Here is a 22,524-nt window from a genome sequence, read left to right as displayed (position 1 = left end):
AGCACTGTTAGTGTTATAGCAGAATATACAGACATGGAAAAATGTGTATATTTTGTAAATGGTATAAATCTCAAATAAAAAAAAAAAGCTACAAAAGAAAATGCTCCCTTTCGGTTCAAACATAACTTTTAATAGGTTTGGTACCATTAGGGAATTCACTACTGTATTGAATTTCCCAAAGGGCTAAGCAATAGCTTAATACTCTGTAGTATACTTATAATTTTATTTAGTAAACAAATGTTTGTATACAAATACATTTCATGAGGAAATTGACAAGTGTATTGTGCAGACATTATTTTCTCAGGCGAGTTAGGCTGTACTCTCTCCTTCCACCCTTGTGGGTTACAAACAGGGTTGTAGTAGGGGACATTTAGAAATGTGGAGGACACTATTTTAATTCTGAGTGGATGGCACTGTTGATATTTAATGGGAGGGGGGAAGAATTGATAAAACGAATGCATTTCAGACCTGCCTGAGGAAGAATTGTCCTGCAAAAGATCAGTAGCAATTTATTGAGAAATACCTGTTAAAATTATCCAGAATTTACCCCTGTGTTTGATAAATGTTTATTTCTCTCTCCATTACATAGTGCTGTCAGTCAGTTCACGTACATATTAGGTTGTGAACCCAGTGCTGAACCAAACAGCTGTGGCCGCTGCTATCACGGAGTTTACAAACACTGAGACAGATGTTAAGGAAATTATTATAATAATTAAGCAAGTAAGACAGCATAAATTTAGACACATCTTATATAACCTAACCATCTACCAAACCCCATGAACGGTGGACAAGACGGAAAGTAAATATGGAGCGTGAGTCACACTGCACTCTGCTGTAGTTTACTGCCATGTTTGGTCTTTCTGAGCTGGTATTTGCTCACGTTTCACCACATATCTAACAAGGCTAGGCATCTACGGATTAAGTACAGAAATAAGTAACTTGGGTATATGGTGGTTTGAAATTGTGTGTACCCCAGAGAAGCATATTCTTGAAGAGATTCCATTGCTGGGGGTATAAGCCCATTGTAAGCAGGATGTTGTGATGAGGCTACTTCAGTTAAGTTGTGCCCTGCCTCATTCTGGACGATCTTAATCCTTTTACTGGAGTCTTTCATAAGTGGAATAAACACCAAGAGAGAAAAAACCACAGAAGCCAGAAGATGAAAGCAATAAAACCCAGAAGAGAAGGGAGAGACCAGCAGACACCACCGCGAGCCTTCCACGTGGCAGAGGAGTCAAGGATCGCCGGCAGCCGGTCTCTGGGAAGAAAGCATAACCTGGATGTGGACATTTTCACAGCCTCAAAACTGTAAGCTTTTAAACTAGTAAATGCCCATTGTTCAAGCAAAACCATTTCATGGTATATCGCTCTAAGTAGCCTAGGAAACTTAAACAGTTTACGGTAAATCTTAAATTCCCAGAAGTGAGAAAAGTGAGGGAAGGGGATTGTGCTCCAGACCATGGGTTTGACAAGAGAAACGGAGTTGTTTGGTCCTAACTTCTGTCTCTTCTAAGGTCTGGCCTTGCAATGATAGCTGAAGTGGATGGAAAGTACCTAAGCATGCTTCTGTGTGATGCCATGCTTACACATCAACATTCAGATAAAAGTTGGCAGGCTGCCAGATATGGCTTCCTTTACATTAAACTTCAGTGGCCACAAGAAATACAGTCCAAAAGTCTGAGTTCAGTTGTTTCCAACTTCGATAGTTTCTCTGTGTCTCAGACATGGAAAAGGAAGTTGAAGAGACAGTTCCAAGGTTAGAGTAAAATATTACTCTTTAGGAGTGGGATTACACTCCCTTAAGAGAAGAGAAAATTGAATAGACTTAGAATTCAGACCTTTCTAGGCTGTGTTCTAGAAGGATCTGTCTAGAAGGGCCATGGTATAGAGTTACATATCAAAGGCATATATCATTACGCTGTGCTAGGGAAAAATGGCAAGATTAAAATAGGCATTAGGTAGTATACTTTGAATAAATGTAAGAAAATAGGCCAGTACCTCGTTTCTCCAGGTATAAGTACCTCTGACTTGTTTGACAGGGATTAGTGTTTGTCCTTAATATACTTATGAGATAGGTATTACAGATACCTATGGCTGAGGCAGACAAGAAAAAGACAGGAATCATCTCTTCAAACCATTATTTTGATTATAGAAGATCCTTCAGGAATCACCCACAACTGATGCGAAGGACTGCTGACTTCCCTGAACGATGGAAGCATAATTGAGAAGACACTGGGGAAATGTGAGCAGAGGTGTTTTGACAAGGCAGTCTTGAAAACTCTGGGATCAAAGCACCAGTTCTGCTGTTTCTCGGGAATTCTAAGAAAATATCTGAGGATGAATTCTGTACATGTGTCCTCTTCAAAAAAAAAAAAAAAAGAGAGAGAAAATTTATTGAAATATAATCAACTTACACGAGACTGCCATATTTAAAGTGTTTAAACTGATATATTTTAACATATGTTACTTCAGTGTAATGTCACTGTATAATTAGCATACCTGAGACCTCCAAACATTTCCTACTGGCCCTTGCTAACCCCACCTACTACTTCTACCATCATAGGCCCTCTCCTTAGGGCCCTAAGTTTACAGATACACCTTTCCTAAAATTGACCCGCTTTCTGTCACTTAAAATATGTGCATATTTTAAGAATTTCAGATAAATGAAAACATACATATGTAAATCATTTTTCCTGGTTTATTCTACTTATATAACTACACTTTGATCCACCTATGTTTTTCAGCACATGACTATTTCATTAGTTTTTAATGTTTTTGAGTATATTACTCTTTCATTAGTTTTTAATGTTGATTAATGTTCCATTGTGTGGATGTACCACAACGTGATTATCCATTCAATTGCTAGTGGACATTTGGGTTGCTTATATTTTGACTATTACAAATAAACCTCCTAAGAATACGTTGTGCAAATCTTCATTTCGACATTTATTTTTATTTCTCTTTGGTGAATACCTAACATTTTGAATGGGTGGATCATTTGGACAGGATAGTCTTAACAGATTAAAAACTGCTATTGTGCTTTACAAAATGGCTGTATCATTTTACAGTGTATGAAAATTCCAGTTACCCCTCATTCAAGATTGTCAAATGTCGATTATCTGAAAACCACTGATTTAGATATTTTTCCCAGTTCTTTTTTCATTTCAGGGAGGAGGGTAGATCCAGAAGCAAGTAATCGTTTTACTTTCTAACTCTTCTTTCTACATATAAACTATACATTTTATTCAAGGTCATAATTTATACTCTAAACATTATAAAATTATTATCTTTTAGTGTTCCTTATGCTTTTGTTCATCAAAATATTTCTAATATTTGGAGAGAGTAAATATGCCTTTCCTGAAAAGGATGGAAGGAAGAATAGTATGTCTAGAAACATATGACAAAGCAACAATACCTCTGAATGATTCATGGTAAATACTCTTTCTACTATAATATGTGTTTTTTGTAAGATTATTTTCAAGAAATTTCTATTACATTAAAAGATGCTTCATGGTTTTGCTGAGATTTTACATATTCTGGTTTCACATAAGACCTCCTATCCTATTTGGAATACAATTACATTTCACTTTAGTCTTACAAATCCTACTGTGTAATGAATATTCCCATGATAACCCACTAACTTCACTTCACACAGAATCAAACTAAAATCATTTTTCCTTTAAGATAACTCCCCTCCTAATTTCCTTGCTTTTATTAATAGTACAAACTTTCATTTTCAATATATATATATATACACACACACATTTCATTTTTTCTTTTTCACTAAACCTTAAGCTCCATTAGGTTAGAGACCTAATGCTCTACTGCTAGTCCCAACACAGTGAGCAGCACTTAACAGGATGGAAAAAAAAAACCCAAAACATTTGTTGCGTAGTTGAATTCATCATATCCTTTCATATTTTCTTTTGCACAACTCTTAGATCAAAGCTATCCTTTTAATTCCCTCTATGTACCATTTAGGCCATTTTCACTAAAAACTAAACTTACTTCTTCCAGTATTCTTACAGTTCAATTTTCATTGCATAATTCAATAATATTAATACTACTAAAATGCCATTTGAATCACATTCCACTTACTGCTTAAAAACTTTCAAATGTTTCCATGTGCTTAGGGGATACACTCAAAATTCACTCAATTTTCATCCAAAACCTTCATAATCTATTCTCAATCTAACTTCTCAATAATATCCAGTGACAAAAATAAAATTTCCTCATTCACCACAATTAATTTCCAAGTTTAGTCTCTCAAACTTGACAGTTTTTCTTCATCTTTTTGGTCATCAGTTCATTTCAATAACCATAATTTCTTTCTTGATTACTCCATGCATGTGTTAAGTGATCTCCCTTTTGGCTAATATTCCTCAGGATATATTTTCCTTATTGCACCCAGAAGGTCCTAAGACCAAACAGAAACAAAACAAAACAAAAAGAAACCAAACAAGCATAGAAACTATCCCCCCAGTTAAAAATCATTCAGTAGCTTACCATTTTTCTCAGGTAAGTCTGTACATCACAACCTGGTTTACATGGCTTACCACACCTTGAATACACTTCTCAGATCACACAGAACTAAGTGCATTTCCTCAGGCACATTGTATTACTGCTCATCTCCTAGACATGCAGATGCATACCACTGCCTAATAAATTACTTCTCCTGACCCCAAACTATTGGGTCAGAGTTTTAGTTTCCTATGCTACTGAAGCAAATTCTAGGGCAATGGTTCAGCTTAAACAATGGACCTAGATTTGTTAATGGTTGTGAGGCTAAAAGAAAGTCCAAACCAAGGCACCAACAAAACAATACTTTTTCCCTGAAGAATGGCATTCTGGGGCAGGGGCTGGTGATTTGGGGTCCTTGGCTTGGCAGATGGCAAAGCACATGGTGGCATCTCCAAGACCTGCCTTCTCCTCCAGGTTCTGTTGAGGTTCAGCTTATAGTTGTTCTCTCTGTGGCTCACTCCCTCTGTCTGAATTCCATTTACTTATAAAGAGTTCCACGAAGAGAATTCCCATCCTGACTGAGGCAGGACACAGGTTAACTGAAGTAACCTCATCAGATTTCCTAGTCACAATGGGTTCACACCCACAGGAACTGATTAGGTTTGCGAACAAGTTTTCCTAGGGTACATACAGCTTCAATCCACAATTGTTAAAGATGAATTTCGATGATAGATCTCTATCGGAAATTTAACACATAATACTGAAGTATTTAAAATAATTAAATGACATTGATACTTCAAAATTCCTTTTACTTTTATCTACTTATTTCAATACACCGTTTTTCAGCACTTAAATATATAACAGAAAAATAGGAATAGAATTAATACTGAAACTTGTAATTTCCAAGCAAATACTAGTATCCCTCCATGGATACTGAAACTAACGATACAAAGCTCATTTACCTTATTTAGAGGTACACTGCCAATAATATTTTATTAATAATTTATAATATTTTAATGTTTCTATAGTTTGATAAGCTGTATATTAATAATTATTGTAATGATTACCTAACTCATAAACATTAACATTTAATGTCTCATGGTATAAGAAATTTATAAGAAGAGTTCACTCATGTACATAATTTTGTTAATAAGAACTATGATAAAAATGGTCACTGGAAGTAATGAAGAATAAAATATTTTACATTCATTTAAATTCTTGTAGGGGAAGTGAGCAAAACTTTTAGTTCAAGGAGAAATGGAAAATTGCTGACTGTTAAAGAAAAGTGTGATCACTTATTTTTTAATCACATGATGATGGTTATCAGATTGCTATTGTATTTTAATTTCACTGGCCATATTCATTCAAGTGATATTACAATTTCTTTTATAATGTCAATATTTACAATATATATAAATTATAGCTCTTGAAGTTAAACTTGATTTAAAATGTATATGTCAATTTAAACATATTTGAGGAGGTATGTAATTTTATAAAATTCTGTAATGACCCTGTTTAACTTTTGCTTCCTCTATAAATCAGTAAGATTATTAGGGGCAGGAGTAATTGTTTTCTATCCATCTTCTTTTGTACTTCCATAATTCTTTCCATTCTTAATGTTCCACATCAAATCCTACTTCGTTTTTTTTAATCCATCTTTCATGCACCAGGTAAAACAACAGCTTCTGTCTTTGAACTCTAGTGACTACTAACATTTATCTTACTTATACATAACATAATATGTTTTGTCTCTTCAGAATTGAATTTTTCTTAATTTTAATACACCCCATAGCAATAATTACAGTCCATTTGAATAAAAAGGACATTAAATAAATATTTACCTACCAAGTAACTGGAAACAGATTGCAGATTATAGGTAAGGACTAAAAGAGAGAGTGTTTTCAAATTAATGGGCTGATGATACCCGATTATCTGAACACACATTCACACACACGCAAGCATAACGTTTTCTCAAACTATTAACATGATCCTCTGAGCCCATTATATTTTGAAATTGACAGCAAATGTATTATTTCATATTAAGTAGAAATGTACGTTCCATTAGAGTAAGGACCTTGTCTGTCTTCTTTTCTACTCTATGAAAGATACGTATCTTATAGCTTGGCACATAGGAGATATCCAAACATTTATTGAATAGAAAAAATCAACCACTAAGTATTTTATTAAAATAATTAAATGAAAATGCCTAGCTATGTTCCTTGAGGATATACTCTAAAATACAGTTCTATCACCTTTATGATGATAGCATGCAACTCAGAGGTGATGTGATCACACATTACCAATCAGGAATATCCACTCATTTAATTGGTATGGTTTAGCACCATGGGAACTTTTTACGGTAGGTACTACAACAAAACTTAGACATTTAATCTCAAATGTTAAAAGAAGAAATAGTTGGAAAGGCAGCATAAGAAATGTAGGTACCAGAGAAGTCTACATTTTTTAGAGATGAACTCTTTTGTCAAAATATTAAATTAAAGCTGTCATTTTAAGTCTTCTCAATTCCTTGCTTAGAAACATGACAGAAAGGCTTCAGTTTAGTCCTAGAGATTGGTGCAGATAGCTTTGTGCATAAGGGAGTAATTTATTCTCATAATAATTATCTACAAGAAGTCCTTAATATTTCAAAGGTGTTCATTTCTGGATATTTAACATTCACTCATATTCCAAAAGTGGTATTTAGTGCTTGCTCCAGTAGCACATATACTAAAATTGGAATGATAGAGAAGATTAGAATGGCATCTGCACAAGGATGACATATGAAGCATTCCATATTTTTAATATAGAAATAATGGTTGAAAATTTCCCAACCCTATTGATAGAAGACACAGATATCTGTGGCCAGGAAGCACAGTGTACTCCCATCTGAATACACCTTAAGAGCCCAACTCTGAAACACATACTAATCAGAATGTCAAATGCCAAAGAATTCTGAGTGCAGCAAGAAAAAGCAATACATAACATACAAGGGATACCCAATAAGATTATGCACTGATTTCTCAACAGAAACCATGGAGGCAAGAAGGCAGTGATATGATATATTTATATCCTGCCAGAGAAAAACTTCCAGACTAGAATCTTATATCTGGCAAGACAGTCTTTCAAAAATGAGGGCAAGTTTAGAATATTCACAGATAAACAGAAACTGAGAGTTTGTAACCAAGAGATCAACTTTCCAGGAAATACTGAAGGGAATGCTACAGCCTGAAAAGAAAAGACAGGAAACAGAGGCTTGGAAGAGAATCTAGAAATGAAGATTATATCAGTAAAAGTAACTAAAAGTGTAAAAAGAGTAGAGAAAATAAAATATGACAGATAACACCCAAAGGTCAAAATTGGTGAATAAGGACTGCCTTTAGAATAATAACATTGAATGTTAATGGATTACACTCCCTAATCAAAAGACACAGACTGGAAGAATGGATAAGAAATATGAGCCATCTATAGGTTGTCTACAAGAGACTCACCTGAGATACAAGGATACCAATAGATTGAAAGTGAAAGGCTGGAGAAAGATATTCCATACATGTGGTAACAACAACAACAAAAAAAGCTGGAGTAGCTATACTTATATTGAACTGTTATTAGAGACAAGGAGGGACATTATATATCAATAAAAGGCACAATTCACCAGGAAGAAATAACAATCATAAATGTATATGTAGTTAACTAGGATGCTCCAAGATACATAAGGCAAACACCGGCAAAACTGAAGAGAGAAATAGATATCTTTACAATAATAGTGGTGACTTCAAAACACCACTCTCAGCATTTCATAGAACATCTGGGCAGAGATCAATAAAGAAACAGAGAGCTTGAATAATATGACAAATGGACTAAACCTAATAGACATATACAGAATATGGCCCCAAAACAGTGGGATATACATTCTTCTCAAGTGCTCATGGATCTTTCTCCAGGGTAGACCATATGTTGGGTCACAAAGCAGATCTCAATAAAGTCAACAAGATCAAAATTATACAAAGCACTTTCTCTGATCATAATAGAAAAAAGTTGGAAATCTCCATAAGTGGAAAAAAGGAAAATTTACACATATATGGAGATTAAACAACACACTCTTAATGCACATTCACCAGTGGGTCAAAGAAGAGATAGCAAGAGAAATCAATAAATATCTGGAGATGAATGAAAATGAGAACACAACATACAGAACCTATGGGATGCAGTGAAGGTAGTGCTGACATGGGAATTTATAGTCCTCAAAGTATATAGTCCTAATATTTAAAAAAGAAGAAAGAGCTAAAATCAAAAGTACAGAGATGGAGGAACTAGAAAAAGTACAGCACACTATTCCCAAAGCAATAGAGGGAATGAAATAACAAAGATCAGAGCAGAAATAAAGGAAATTGAGAACAAAGAAACAATGGAGAGAATTAATAAAACCAAAAGTTCATTCTTTAAGATTAACAAAAGCAACAAACCCTTAGCTACACTGACAAAGAAAAATGGAGAGAAGATGCAAATTAAAAAAAATAAAAAATGAAAATGGGGACATTACTATTGACCCCACAGAAATAAAAGAGATCATAAGCGGATACTATCAACAACTGTATGCCAATAAAATAGACAATGTAGATGAAATGGAAAAAAAAATTCCTAGGAACATACAAGCAAGTACACTGACCCTAGAAGAAATAGAAGACCTCAACAAACCAATCACACATAAAGAGATTAAAACAGTCATCAAACAATTCTCCAAAATGAAAAGTCCAGGACTAGATGGTTTCACAGGTGAGTTCTATCAAGCATCAAAGAAGATTTAATACCAATCTTACTCAAGCTTTTTTAAAAAATTGAACAAGAAGGAATACTACCAAACTCATTCTATGAAGCCAATATCACCCTAATACCAAAGATAGATAAGGATATCATGGAAAAAGTAAGTTACAGACCCATTTCCCTAATGAATACAGATGAAAAATCCTCAACAAAATACTTGCAAATCGAATTCAACAACACTTTAAAAGAATTATTCACCATGATCAATTAGGTTTTATACCAGGCACGTAGGGGTGTTTCAACACAAGAAAATCAATCAGCATAATACACCATATTAATAAATCAAGGAAGAAAAATCACAAGATCTCATTGATGCAGAAAAAGTATTTAACAAAATACAGCATCCTTTCTTGATAAAAATACTACAAAAGAGAGGAATTGACAGAAATTTTCTCAACATGATAAAGACCATATATGAAAAACCCATCCTTAGCAATGCTCTCATATGTGAAAGACTGAAAGCGTTCCTGTTGAGATCAGGAACAAGACAACTGTCACCACTGTTGTTCAATATAGTGCTTGAGGTTCTAGATAGAGAAATCCAGCCAGAAAAATAGATAAAAGGCATCCAAATCAAAAAAGAAGTAAAACTTTCACTATTCACAGATGATATGATTCTATACCTAGAAAGTCCCAAAAATTCTACAACAAAGTTGCTAGAGCTAATAAAATATTTCAGTAGAGTGTCAGGATACAAGATCAATATGTAAAAATCAGTAGTGTTTCTATACACTAGTAATGCCCAATCTGAAGAGGAAGTCAGGAAAAAAATTCCATTTATAATAGTGACTGAAAGAATCAAATATTTAGGAATAAATTTAACCAAGTATGAAAACCACTTATATTCAGAAAATTACAATGCATTGCTAAAAGAAATAAAAAAAGACCTAAATAATTGGAAGAGCATTCCCTGCCCACGGATTGGAAGACTAAATATCATTAAGGTGTCAATTCTACCCAAACTGATATACAGATTCAAATTTCCACCAGCTTTTTTTTTTTTTTTTTAATGCTAGGGCCAGAGATTGAGCCTGGGACCTCATATGTGGGAAGCTGGCACTCAAACGCTGAGCCACATCAGCTCCCTTAGTTTTTGTTTGTTTGTTTGCATGTTTGCTTTGTTCATTTGTTTGTTTTTTAAGGGGTGCTGGGCATTGAACCCATGACGTCCCATATGGGAAGCAGGCACTAAACCACTTGAAGCACATTCTCTCCAGCCAGCATTTCTTAAACAAATGGAAAACAGAATTATCAAATTTATTTAGAACGGTAAGGGTCACCACTAATAGCCAGAAACATTTTAAAAATGAAAAGCAAGGTTGGAGGACTATCTTGTCTGGACTTTAAATCATATTACTTAGCTAGAAAACAGCATGGTACTGGCATAAAAATAGACACACAGACCAATGGAATTGAATTAATGGCTCAGAAACAGACCCTCACATCTATGGTCAAGTGATTTTTGACTAGTCTAGTCTATCGAACCTACTCAGTTTGGGCAGAAAAGTCTATTCAACAAGTGGTGCTGGGAGAAGTGGATATCCAAATCCAAAAGAAAGAGGACCCCTATCTCACAGTTTGTATAAAAATTAACTCAAAATGGTTCAAAGACCTAAATATAAAAGCTAGAGCCGTAAAGCTCCTATTATAAAATGTAGGAAAACATCTTCAAGACCTGGTAGTAGGGGGTGGATTCCTAACCCTCACACAGAAAGTACAAGCAATGAAAGAAAACATGGATAAATGGGACCTCCTCAAACTTAAACACAAAATGATTCCAAAGATTTTGCCAGGAAAGTGAAAGGCAGCCCACTCAATGGGAGAAAATATTTGGAAACCACATAACCCATAAGGATTTAATTTCCATTCTATATAAAGAGATCATACAACTCAACAACAAAAGAGCAAGCAATCCAATTTTCACAAGGGCAAAAGGTTAAATACCATAATTAGTGGTAATATTCTGATAATATTATCTCATAATTTCTTAAGAAATGTTCCACAAAAGTGTGCCATGTTGGTGAAGGGGCGTTGTATGGGAATTCTACACATGATTGTTTTGTAGGTTCACAGTTTCTGTAATAAAAAACATATTTAAAAAAATGTACTGCTAAGTATGGGAGCCCTGTATGATGTCATGCATGTTCTGTAAGTTCACAGCTTTTACTACACACTTATTGTTTATCTATTTTCATGTATGAATAACTTCAGTAAAAAATTTTTTTTAAATGAGCAAAGGATTTAACAAAAAAAAGATATACAGATTGCAAATAAGCACATGAAAACACTTTTACCATTATTAGTCACTAGGTAAATACAAATCAAATGCAAATCATACCACGGTGAGAAACCACTTTACACCCACTATTATGGCTAAAATTAAAATGACCATACCAAATGTTGACAGGGATCTAGAGGAACTAGAACTCAATCCGTTATGGGGAATGAAAAATGATATAAAAACTTTGAAAAACCAGTTTGACAGTCTTTTAAAAAGTTAAATATAAACCTATTATATGACACACCCATCCCACTCCCAGGTATTTAGCCAAGAGAAATGAAAGTCGATGACCATACTAAGAGTTGTACATGAATATTCGTAACAGCTTTATTTGTAATAGCCTCAAACTGGAAACATTCAATGCCAAGAGGTAAATGGATAAGCAAATTGTGGTTTATCTGTACTACGGAATGCTACTCAACATCAATAAATGAATGAACTACTGATACGTGCAAAAAAATGGATGAACCTCCAAATAATTATGCTGAGTGAAAAAAATCCTGGGGGAAAAAAGTATGTATCATTTATATCTCTGAAATGTAAACTAGTTTACATTTGTAAATAGCAGATCAGTAATTGCTTGGGGTAGGAGATATGGGTGGGTAGGAGAGAAAGATTACAAAGAACAGGAGGAAACTTCTGAGGGTGATGTATATGTTCACTACCTTAATGACATGACGGTTTACAGGTATATGTATATGACAAAGCGTATCAAATTGTACTTATATATATGTGCAGTCGGTTATCTGTCCATTATACCTCAATAAAGTTATTACTTTAAAAGGAAAAAAAGTGATATTCAAAGGTAATAGCCTGCCAGTATGTATTCTTCAATTCCTGTCACCTCGAACTATCTAAAACTGCCTTGTGGTTCCTTCAAGGAGCACCAACTCTGTCAATGGCTTGATGATCCTTTAAAGAGTACTCTCAGCTGACTTTTCTTTTCAAATTCACTATCCTTTTTGTTTTAGAAAAGTTTGCATCCAACAAAATACAATTGTTCAATTTCAAGGGTTTTGAAATACAAAACAGATTTTCAGAAACTATCTGAATGAGAAAGAGGTTAAGAAGAAAAGTCGTCATGGGAAAGATCAAGAAAAATTACCTTCAGAAACTATAGAATTGACTTTTTGCATTAAATGGAGACTCAAAGCAAAAAGGTCTCTGTGTTGACAGAGTGCCTTGTTGTCATGGCAACCACTCCTCCAAAAAGCAATGGACAGAACCAAAACCATCCCTTAAGAATAAGGGAAAAAATAAGCGAGTAGACAAATAGAGAAAATGTATATGCTAACAAAGCAAAGCAATGCGATGCCTAAAATGACATCAAAATTCTTTCTGATGGCTTGAGATAATATATTCATTTGGATGTGTCATTTTTCTTTTATCTTTTTCTGCTATCAATAATTTTGAAGATGAAAATTCAATGCCCTCCCATTTCCATACTTGCCTTTTGTTGTCAAATACAGAAACCTCTGCACAGGCCAGGCAGACAAGAGAAGAGGAATAAATTGACTTCATATTTTATGGTAGCGGCCTTTTTTTGTGTGTTCTTGAATTTCTGGTTCAAGACACAATAGCCTACTCCTTCCTTTTTGAAATTCCTTCCTTGGTTTCAGCAACACTATACTGTCCAGATGATTTCCACAATTTCAGCTTTTTAGAGTCCCACTTGTTTTGTCCTCCTTTCTTATGTTTTTATTTAACCTTTTGTATTTCCAAAGAATATATATTTTTTTCATTCATGTGGTCTTCTGTCCTAGAATACTATCTTTAATTTCTAGCTGCCTACCTAACATGGACATTTTATATACTGTTTCTGGTTATTCCAATACGTAAAGGTCTTTTGGCTTGGTAGTTAAAACTTACTAAGTTAAACTCTCTAAACTCTATACAGAAAATAGTAGTACCAAATTCGGAAGTTTGTTTTGAGTGATTGTTTTTGTATCCATATAAAAAATATATAAGAAATTGTATAAAGTGCCATAGACATACTGAATTTTATTCTTATTTTTTTTCTTATTTTTTTCTTATTTTTTTTTCTTATTTTTTCTTATTTTCTTATTTTATTCTTATTTTTTTTATCCCTACTGCTGAGCATATAGTTGGTGAATTTTTGAGTAAAGCAATTATATATGACAACTGAACTTTTCATAGTGTGGTGGAAAAATAATTGGTGGAGAATTTGGAAAACTTCAATTTTAATCATTGGCGCTACCATTTGTAAACTCACAAAGATTTATCTCTAAATTGAGTCTACACTCTTGTTCAATTGAGCTTGTGAATACATTTGTCAGTAACATAGCAATAAACATAAAAGTGAAAGAATTAAATAATACAGCCTTAATATGAATAAAGTTAAATAAAATTAGTTCACACTTTTCATATATTTAGCCTTCTAATGTAATGTTCAGCTTTCATGATATTATCAGCAGCAAATCATAACTATCTGGTGAGAATAACCCATTATATTCCTTTTAATAAAAAACCAAAATAGGTAGTACGGTTCTAAGGTGGTAATACTTGAGCACATCTGGCACTAATAAGTTTAATATGAAGAGTAATGCAAATAACCTATAAAGTAAATAATGAGAAAAATAGAAAATACTGTTTCAGTTTCAAAGATTAACATTTTTTAAAAAATTATGTTATTTTTGTAAAAAAGTATGTATTTCTAAAATAATCTGTCTATTCTCCACTCTAATGTTCCTCAAGTTTGATTAAAATTTTCTCTTAGAAATATTTGTCCCTATTTGCTACTATTCTGAAAATATGACAGAGTAAATACCTCGGCAGTTTAACAGAGACCAGGAACTGGAATCAAAGTTTTGGGTGATCCATATCTGCTTTCTACTCTGTGTGATGTTTAACTTCACATATAACATCATGCCAAGACCCACCATGTGATATGTATTCTGTTTTTCATTGAATGACTGGATAAAATTAACTTATTATGTCTCATTTTCTAACTTTGTCAGAAAAAGATTTTATTAAATGATTATTGCATGGGTAAATTATAGAACTAGTATAAATTAAATGTTTAACATCGTAGCTGATGGTGAGTAAGCAGTCATTATCTGGCGATCATTGTTATTGCTGTAGTGGCTTGGGTAATTCTCCCAGGTGCTACTTGTTATAGAGACAGGTATAAGGAGAGAACAAAGAAGCCGCTTCACAGGATGCCACCTTTTGAAGGGATTTCAATGATATCAAAATACATGAGTTAACTGCTAATATTTCATACTGATATCAGTCTATACTCAAATCTTTGAACATTTTCCATCTAGAATCACCAGCCTTATTACTATGTCTCCATTATTTAAAAATTTTTCTATTATTATGCATTAAGTAGCTGCTATGTTTTGGTTTTACAGGAGGTACTAGGGATATGGTGGTAAACAACATAGAGTTCTCACCCTCAGGGATCTTACTCCCTAGTGGGGATTACAGATTTAAACAATAAATCATCTAATTAAATGTGAAATTGTAGAGTATGCCAAGTGCCCTAGACGAACGCGGTAAGGGGTACTGTGAAAGAGCAAAAATACCAGTAAGTGGTTTACTTGCCAAAGGACACAACCATTACTGAGTCCTGCACGTAATTCTAAAACTATGTAGGAAAATGCACTGAATTAGAAGACCTTATAACATAATAACATTATAACAATATTAATTCTGACTTTCTATTTTACTTGACTTTTAACACTGGAAAATTTCTTATATATCTGCATCACTCTTTTAGATCACTAAAGTAATAATGGGTCTCATAGTCCAGCCCACATTTCTTATTTTAAAATATCCCAGCTAGGCCAATAGCAGTAGCCGGAGAACTCCGCACCACCCGCCCCCAGCCTTGTGCCCTCGGCCCCGCCCACCTAACTCTAGGCGTGGTCAACGTGACTTGCTCTGGACAGGTGTGCATCGGCTCAGGTGACCCCAAGGGCTGGAGGGATTCCCACCAGCTGCCACCAAATGCAGACGCCAAGTGGAGTCTCCTAGAGGATGAAAGACCATTTGGGGAGAGAGACCTGGGCTTCCAGCACCCGAGTCAGGCCCCCTCTGACCCTCTTCTGAAGGTGGCCACAGGAGGGAGACGTTGAGAAAACAGCTGGAAAAACACCGCGGATTCGCGGGACATGATAAATTCCTGCGTTAAGTCATGCGTTTTGGGGTGCTTAGTTAGAGAGCAAAAGCTAACGGGAACAAGTAATTACACACAAATTCAGCAAAACCCTCAAGGATTATTACATCGTGTTGGAAAAGGCATTTAAACTTTTGTTATTAGTTTGCAAATCCCATAACTATTATAAGTTTGGAGGAAGCCATTAAAAGGAAAGTTCTTTAACATTTTATTTTTTTCCAGAACAGATTGCAGAGAAAGACCAAACTTCAATAATTTTCATTTACTTTTAATGATTTCTATTTAAGTCCCCATTAAAATTAATGTTTGAGATCATTACCCTGAAACTTTCAGGGCAGGTAGGAAAATTCACATATTTGTAAAAACTCATTAAATAACTGGAAGCTTCTCGAGGACAAGGCAATTTTTTATTTCACACTGTGTCCACTGGCCTACTGGCAAGCCATATTAGATCGGAACTATTGTACAAAATGGATGTATAATTTCAGGCAAACCACAGAACTTTTAGCCTAAATTTCCACATCTATAAAATGAAGAGAGTACCATGTTTTTAACCTTGCCTTGGCCCTAGTAAATTCTGTGCATGAAAGTTGCTAGGGTAGAAGGTTTGCCCTTGAAGACTCACAAAATAGTGTGTTTATATATAATTTTAACATAATTATTTTAATCTGTTAGATACATGATACAGTTTATAAAATTAAAATGTATCCAGCCCTTTAGTGATTCCTACTTGTTTTGTTACAACTTTTCCACAAGGCCCTTAGAAATTTGTGATAAATTGTGCATATGCATGTTGTACTCATGAGCTATTAGCACTAAAGGACAAAGACATTCACAGTTTTTAGGCTTTCAGTGTGTATGTCAACTGAGCTTCTTATAATGTTTTCAATCAAATTCCTGTCGTTTGGTAGGTCGTGTACATAGGAATTTTAGTAATTATTCCTTTGTCTCCTAATGTAATACACTCTAGGATTATATATAATACTTCACAATTATTTACATCTTGAGGGGTAAGCTCATAATCAATGACATTATATTTTTTCAGGTAAACTGTTCCATATCTGCTTGGAAAAGAAAAGCAGGATAGATAATTGCTGAAGAAAAGGTGTTCTCACACAATTTTTTCTAATTAAAAATTGCACAGGAAGTTTAGGCTTCCTGTGGATTAGGATTAGGCTTGTCTACTCTTTCCTTTTTCCCACTCAGGTATCATCTTTATAACAATGAAAAGCTTCCTGATAATTAAACATCACAGTATCACTTAAGCCTGCTTATTTCTTTCTTTATTCTTTTCTCTATTTTCAATACTGTTTTCTGGCCAACAGAGAACTTCAGGTTTTATATGACTGTATAGAAATTCTTTTTAGTGAATGAACAAACAACGTATTTTCAATGAAGTTATTTTTCTAAACAGAAAAGGTACTACATAGTCACTCTCCACTATGCTCCAAATTGGATAAAATGTAACATCTCTGGCACTCCTATCTGTTTCAGACTGAGGAAAAATTAATGATCCATAAACAAGTATTCTAAGTACAATATTTCGGTCACCACTCAGTGATCCGCTTCCTAGAAAGCCACCTGATATTACCGTTTCTCCTTTTTTAACTCCATGTAGCACTGTCTCAGGAAAAGCTTCTTCGTACACATGACATGCATAAACAGACACAAGCTCTAATGGGTAGAGCAAATTTCAGTTTGACCCATCACTATTAAATATGTATAAATTCATAATTTCCAAGCCTCTTACAAATGAGAAGTGACATCTATTTGCATTTCTCTTGGTGTTCTCGTTTTGACTGTCAGTAAAAACTGACTTGTGACACTTATTGCAAAGCTTCTGTCACACTGCCATCGAAACGTACACAGGCTACCCGCTCTTAAAAAAGCCATGTTTAAATATTTACATGCTAAAGCATCAATAACAACAATTCCTTTGAGCCGATGCCGCTTTCCTCTGAATAATTCACTACAATTACACACTGAGATAAAAAGGAGAAGGGCCAGCAACTAGCCATTCTTGTGGCTTGTGATTCGGATCCACCCGTGTTAGGGCCCTCGGAGCATTTTGATGAGAGCTCCAGATACGTTTTCATCCTGCAAGGCAGGATCCTCGTCTTCCTTTCTTCCAGGGGTGGCCTTTTTCTGGTTCCTTCTTTTCAAAGTACTTTCACACTCGATAATTGATTTGTGAATCATTTTATCAACGTAGTCCACTGGTTTTGAAAACCGACCATATTGGTGCCACGGTGCGTGCTAGATTCTGTAAGGGGATGAAAATGGGGAAGTCTGAACAACTCATTAGGGTGTGCAGGAAGGGTCAATGCCAATATTATCCCACAGGGCAAACAGCCTCCGAACGTTGCCCCACTGCAACCTCCGCCCCTGGCCATTCTCCAGCAGCCGTGCTTTGCTACACACAGCCTTGTTCATCTCTCATCCCTGCTGTCTGTATTATCTTTTCTCTGCCTCCTTTTCCTTCACTACTGCAGTCTTAAGTGCCAAGATTTTCCTTTGTTTTTGCGGGGTGTGGTGTGGAGGGATAGGGGAACTAAGGCATCAACGTTACTAATGGAAAACATTGGGCCTGAATGACTTTGTTCTAACTGCTATCGATTTTAGGTCCCACAGACCTGTACAAAGATACGCAAGTGCACATTGTTAAGTGTGGTTACACCAAATAATCAAGATTATAATAAAAGAGCCTGAAAGAAGGGCCTACTGAGGTCTGTCCTCATAGTATCCTGAAAGTTCTGCTTCATTGACTGACATATTTACTTAAACAATATCCACCCCTAGCTGCAGGTTGCCCAAATGAGTGCACTCGCCATGGAAAAAGGCTAGCAAGGCATGTACACAAATAACTACGAGACAAGGAAAAATCTGAAGATTCCATCAATGAAGTAAGACAGCAGTGCTAGTTAGGGTGATCAGGAAACATTCCCAAACAGGTAACAGCAGACAAAGGATTTATTTGATGGAAGACAGTAAAGACTGTTCTCCTGAAATTCATTGCCCACTCCAACCAAAAAGGAAAGCAGGGAGGCAGGAGATCCTAAAACTCATTCTAACAGCACAGTTGGGCTGCACACTGATGGAGAATCTCAAAAGACATTAAATTTCACTATAGAAATTTTAGTGTTAATTTTAATGGCACTAGATTAAAAAAATAAATAAAAAACAATGGATGCATTCTGAAACAAAATGATGTAAGATTACCAGTGTGTTTTCAGGTCAGTAACACAGTCAAGACTCCTGCTAAAACCCATCACTTGACTCCCTCCGAATTTTGCAGTCGAAATTCTTGAGAAGACAATCTGTATGATTCAGATCATCTTTTGCTTCAACTTCCTTTTTGGCTCAACTGAATCTAATCATCAGGGGCAGGAGGAAGAAGGAGATTACATGTTCTGTTTCAGGCTGCCACTCATGGAGGAAATGATAATTTGGCAGTTTCACTTTGGGGGGATTATGGGATGTGTCAGCACATTCTTCACAAGTCCAGAGCAAGGATCATAGTATACGTTACGTATCAGTGGGGGAGAGCTTCACAGTTAACTATACACGGGATACTTCTTGGGAAGTCCAAGAAAAAAGCTAGGACAGGGCTGACTCTGCCTAAGGTTAGAGATCGTTTTGTAGTTGGTATAAAGTTTTGATTAAAGACCATACAGAAGCAAACACATACATTGAAATATATTTCAATATTTTGGTGCCCCCTTGTTAGAGCTGGTGAGCAGCACCATTTGTAAATTGATCACTAAACTTAGCTTAGAAAAAGTGTCATGTTATTTTCTAGATAGTGGAAGAGACTATCAGTGGTTCACCAAGATCGGTATTCTTATCTTCTTATTGAGCACACAGCAAAGCACATTTCTCAGCCTCTGCTTCAATTAGGTGTAGCGACCACATGATTGAATTTTAGCCAGTGAAATGTGACCTCCAGGCCTAGACATATCTTCTGTGACCCCCAAACGTATTCTTCCAAGCTCTTTTCCCTTTTGTGGATCTTTCCAAGATCCTTACTGTTTTTCATCAAGCATGAAACATGCAGAAAAGGGATAAAGATGTGTTTTACAGAACTATGCACAAAATCATTAACACAGAACCAAGGCCCAATAATCTTTCTTAGCTTTAAACAATCCAGCCCAACTAATGAGCTGAACAAACAGCTATGCAACAAACAATTCTGAAGGTTGATGCAGAAAGCACAGTGGGTTAGAAAAATTAAGATGCCTGATCATGTTCATTTGAACAGTATTTCCGTAATAACATTTTTAAAGAAATAAGGAAATTCCTCTATTATAGGGACCCAAACAGTAATTGTAAAAAACAACAAGAAATTGGTTTTATATTCAAACTAAACAGTTTAGATTTTAAATGTTAATAATAATTCCAGTTGTCATTTTAGTTACACAAGAAGCCATTAACTTAATAAGGAAATTTCAACAGAAAAACATATCCCTTTTAACTCAGCAGTATCCCAATAAACCTAATTCACTAAAAATTAGCTGCTGTAATTTATATGAGCACTTATCAAGACAAATCACTACTAGATGTAATTATCCTCATTTATTGGAAGTTATGGGGAAAATGTGAAGGAGATCTTTTTTTTTAACTGAAGGAATATGCTGCAGTGAATTAACTCCTCAGCATAACCACAAAAATATTAATACATTCATTGTCGCATTTAATCATTTTACTGTTTTACCATTTGCTGTTTTACTAATTTATTTGAATTATCTATGTTAATTTATATATTTCATTTTTTCATTTTACCCATAGGTACACTGATCTAGATGTTGTGCACATATTTTAAATTAAATTTCTCCTATCAGCAAGAGCTAGTGTACACACATTGATTTAAGATTCTCAATTGATAGAGATGGACAAGATGTATGTATCTTATCTATGTATAAATATATTTAAAAAGTATCTAGATGTTGATGTACATGTACCATTTTTAAAATATTAAATACTTGGTCCCTTTGAATAAGAGACATGTGAAAATTAAGGCGTAAATTTAACATTACTTTAAACTCAACAATCATATTCAATCCATAAATGCAAACAATGGCTGGTGACCTACACAGATACATGAACTAGCTCTCACCTGTCTTCTAACCTCACTTCTCCTCTGCATACTTCTCTGTGGTCTAGCTCTGCTGGTCTTCTTTAACTTCCTTGCATGCACTGAACTTATTTTGGCCTTGAGACTTAAAACAAATTGATTGCTCTCCCCTGAGTATTTTTTTTGAAATTTTTGCACGTCTAATTCATCTCATCATTTAAATCACTCCACCTAAAATAGAAAATTTCCACATATATTCTCTCTCATTTTCTGCTTTTTTCCCCCACAATTGTTCTTACAGTCAGATGTTATTTAACTTACATTGTGTACTTATTTATCCTTTATCTTGTTCACGACCTACTGCCAGTTCTGTGGCCTCTCAAGACAAACATCTACAGACTGTACAAGGACAGCGGTCATGAGTTTAAACCTGGCCCTGCAGTAGAGTACTCAATGTGCAACGCTGATCTGCTGTAAAACAAATGCCAGCAGCTCTAATGATGCAATCTAATAAAGATAATTGACTGGCATATTGGCTGTGACTGGAGTTACCATGTGGCTAAGCTAATGGTAATCCAAAAATTCTCAATATAACTCGTGGATTTTGTGGGGACCCCACAGGTGAACTGAATTGGGATGAAAATGAGACCAACATCCTTTACCTTTGTCAATCAATGTTAGTGATATAGGATTGAAATTCCTTCTGGGATCTTGAATTATTTCTGATTGACTATCTTGGTGAAGGAGGAAGCGTTGGGGCATTCAGTGGCTTTTTCTATTATAATGACACGTATTTGTCAGCCTGGAGAACCAATGTGAGGGCCAGACCAGATATTAAGGATATCTATCACATTACTTCCTTACAACAAAGAAATAACCACATTGGCTAACATGCAACCATTATGCTACAAAAGCTCTCCATTTATAACCTTCTTTTGATGAGTTCCAAAAATTAAATGTAGAATTAACCTGCTTTATGAAACCAAAACAAACATATTTACACATTTATGAAGAAACTTATGTACATTATTAATTCCAGCATTGTTCACAATGCCAAGTTGTTGAAAATAACTCATAAGTCTGTCAAAATCACATTTTGTGCATTTATCACTTCAATCATGTTTTAGAGCATTTACATTATTACAATAATAAAACAAACAAAAAAACAAACCAACAAAACAATCATTACTTCTTAATATCTCTATGCTTCCTCTACCACATATAGCTGCTATTCTGCTTCCAAATTTCTAGTTTATTTGTATTCATATTACATAAAGTCTTACATATGCAATATCACCCATATTCATATTTTACATGAGGTTTCACTTTACACAGTTCTGTTACATTTTTTAGCTTTCCTTGTAGTAATATATATGACCTTAGACTTTCCCTTTCCACCACTGTCATGCCCACATAATAGCTCTGCTAATTACAAACACTGTGATGTGCTTTACCATTTCATTCATTTCCAACGATTTATAAACAACATTTTTGTTGGTTCTGCACAGATTAAACCTCAACTTTCCATTCTCTAGCCTCATTCTATTTTCTGGTAACATATATTCTAATTTTTAATTCCATGAGTTTATACAATATATATATTAATAGTTCATATAGTGCAATCATACAGTATTTCTCCTTTTGTGTCAGGTTTGCTTCACTCTAAATAATGTCCTCCAGGTTCATCCATGTTGTCATATTCTTCACAACTACATTTCTTCTTACCACTGCATAATATTGAATTGAGTG

At 34.8% G+C, this 22,524-nt stretch overlaps 1 protein-coding gene and 1 pseudogene across 2 annotated transcripts in view; one reads left to right on the top strand and one right to left on the bottom strand.

Annotated features, from left to right (window-relative positions):
* Nucleotides 1–22,524, bottom strand: part of CNTN5 (contactin 5) — a 1,236,361-nt gene that overhangs the window by 816,838 nt on the left and 396,999 nt on the right. The gene's annotated exons all lie outside the window — the stretch shown is intronic.
* Nucleotides 7,165–7,261, top strand: LOC111759321 (U6 spliceosomal RNA; annotated as a pseudogene).

Source organism: Dasypus novemcinctus, chromosome 27 (assembly GCF_030445035.2).
Source record: "Dasypus novemcinctus isolate mDasNov1 chromosome 27, mDasNov1.1.hap2, whole genome shotgun sequence".
NCBI classification, from domain to species: domain Eukaryota; kingdom Metazoa; phylum Chordata; class Mammalia; order Cingulata; family Dasypodidae; genus Dasypus; species Dasypus novemcinctus.
Note: the sequence above shows the minus strand (reverse complement) of the source record. Positions and strands in the feature narration are given on the sequence as shown.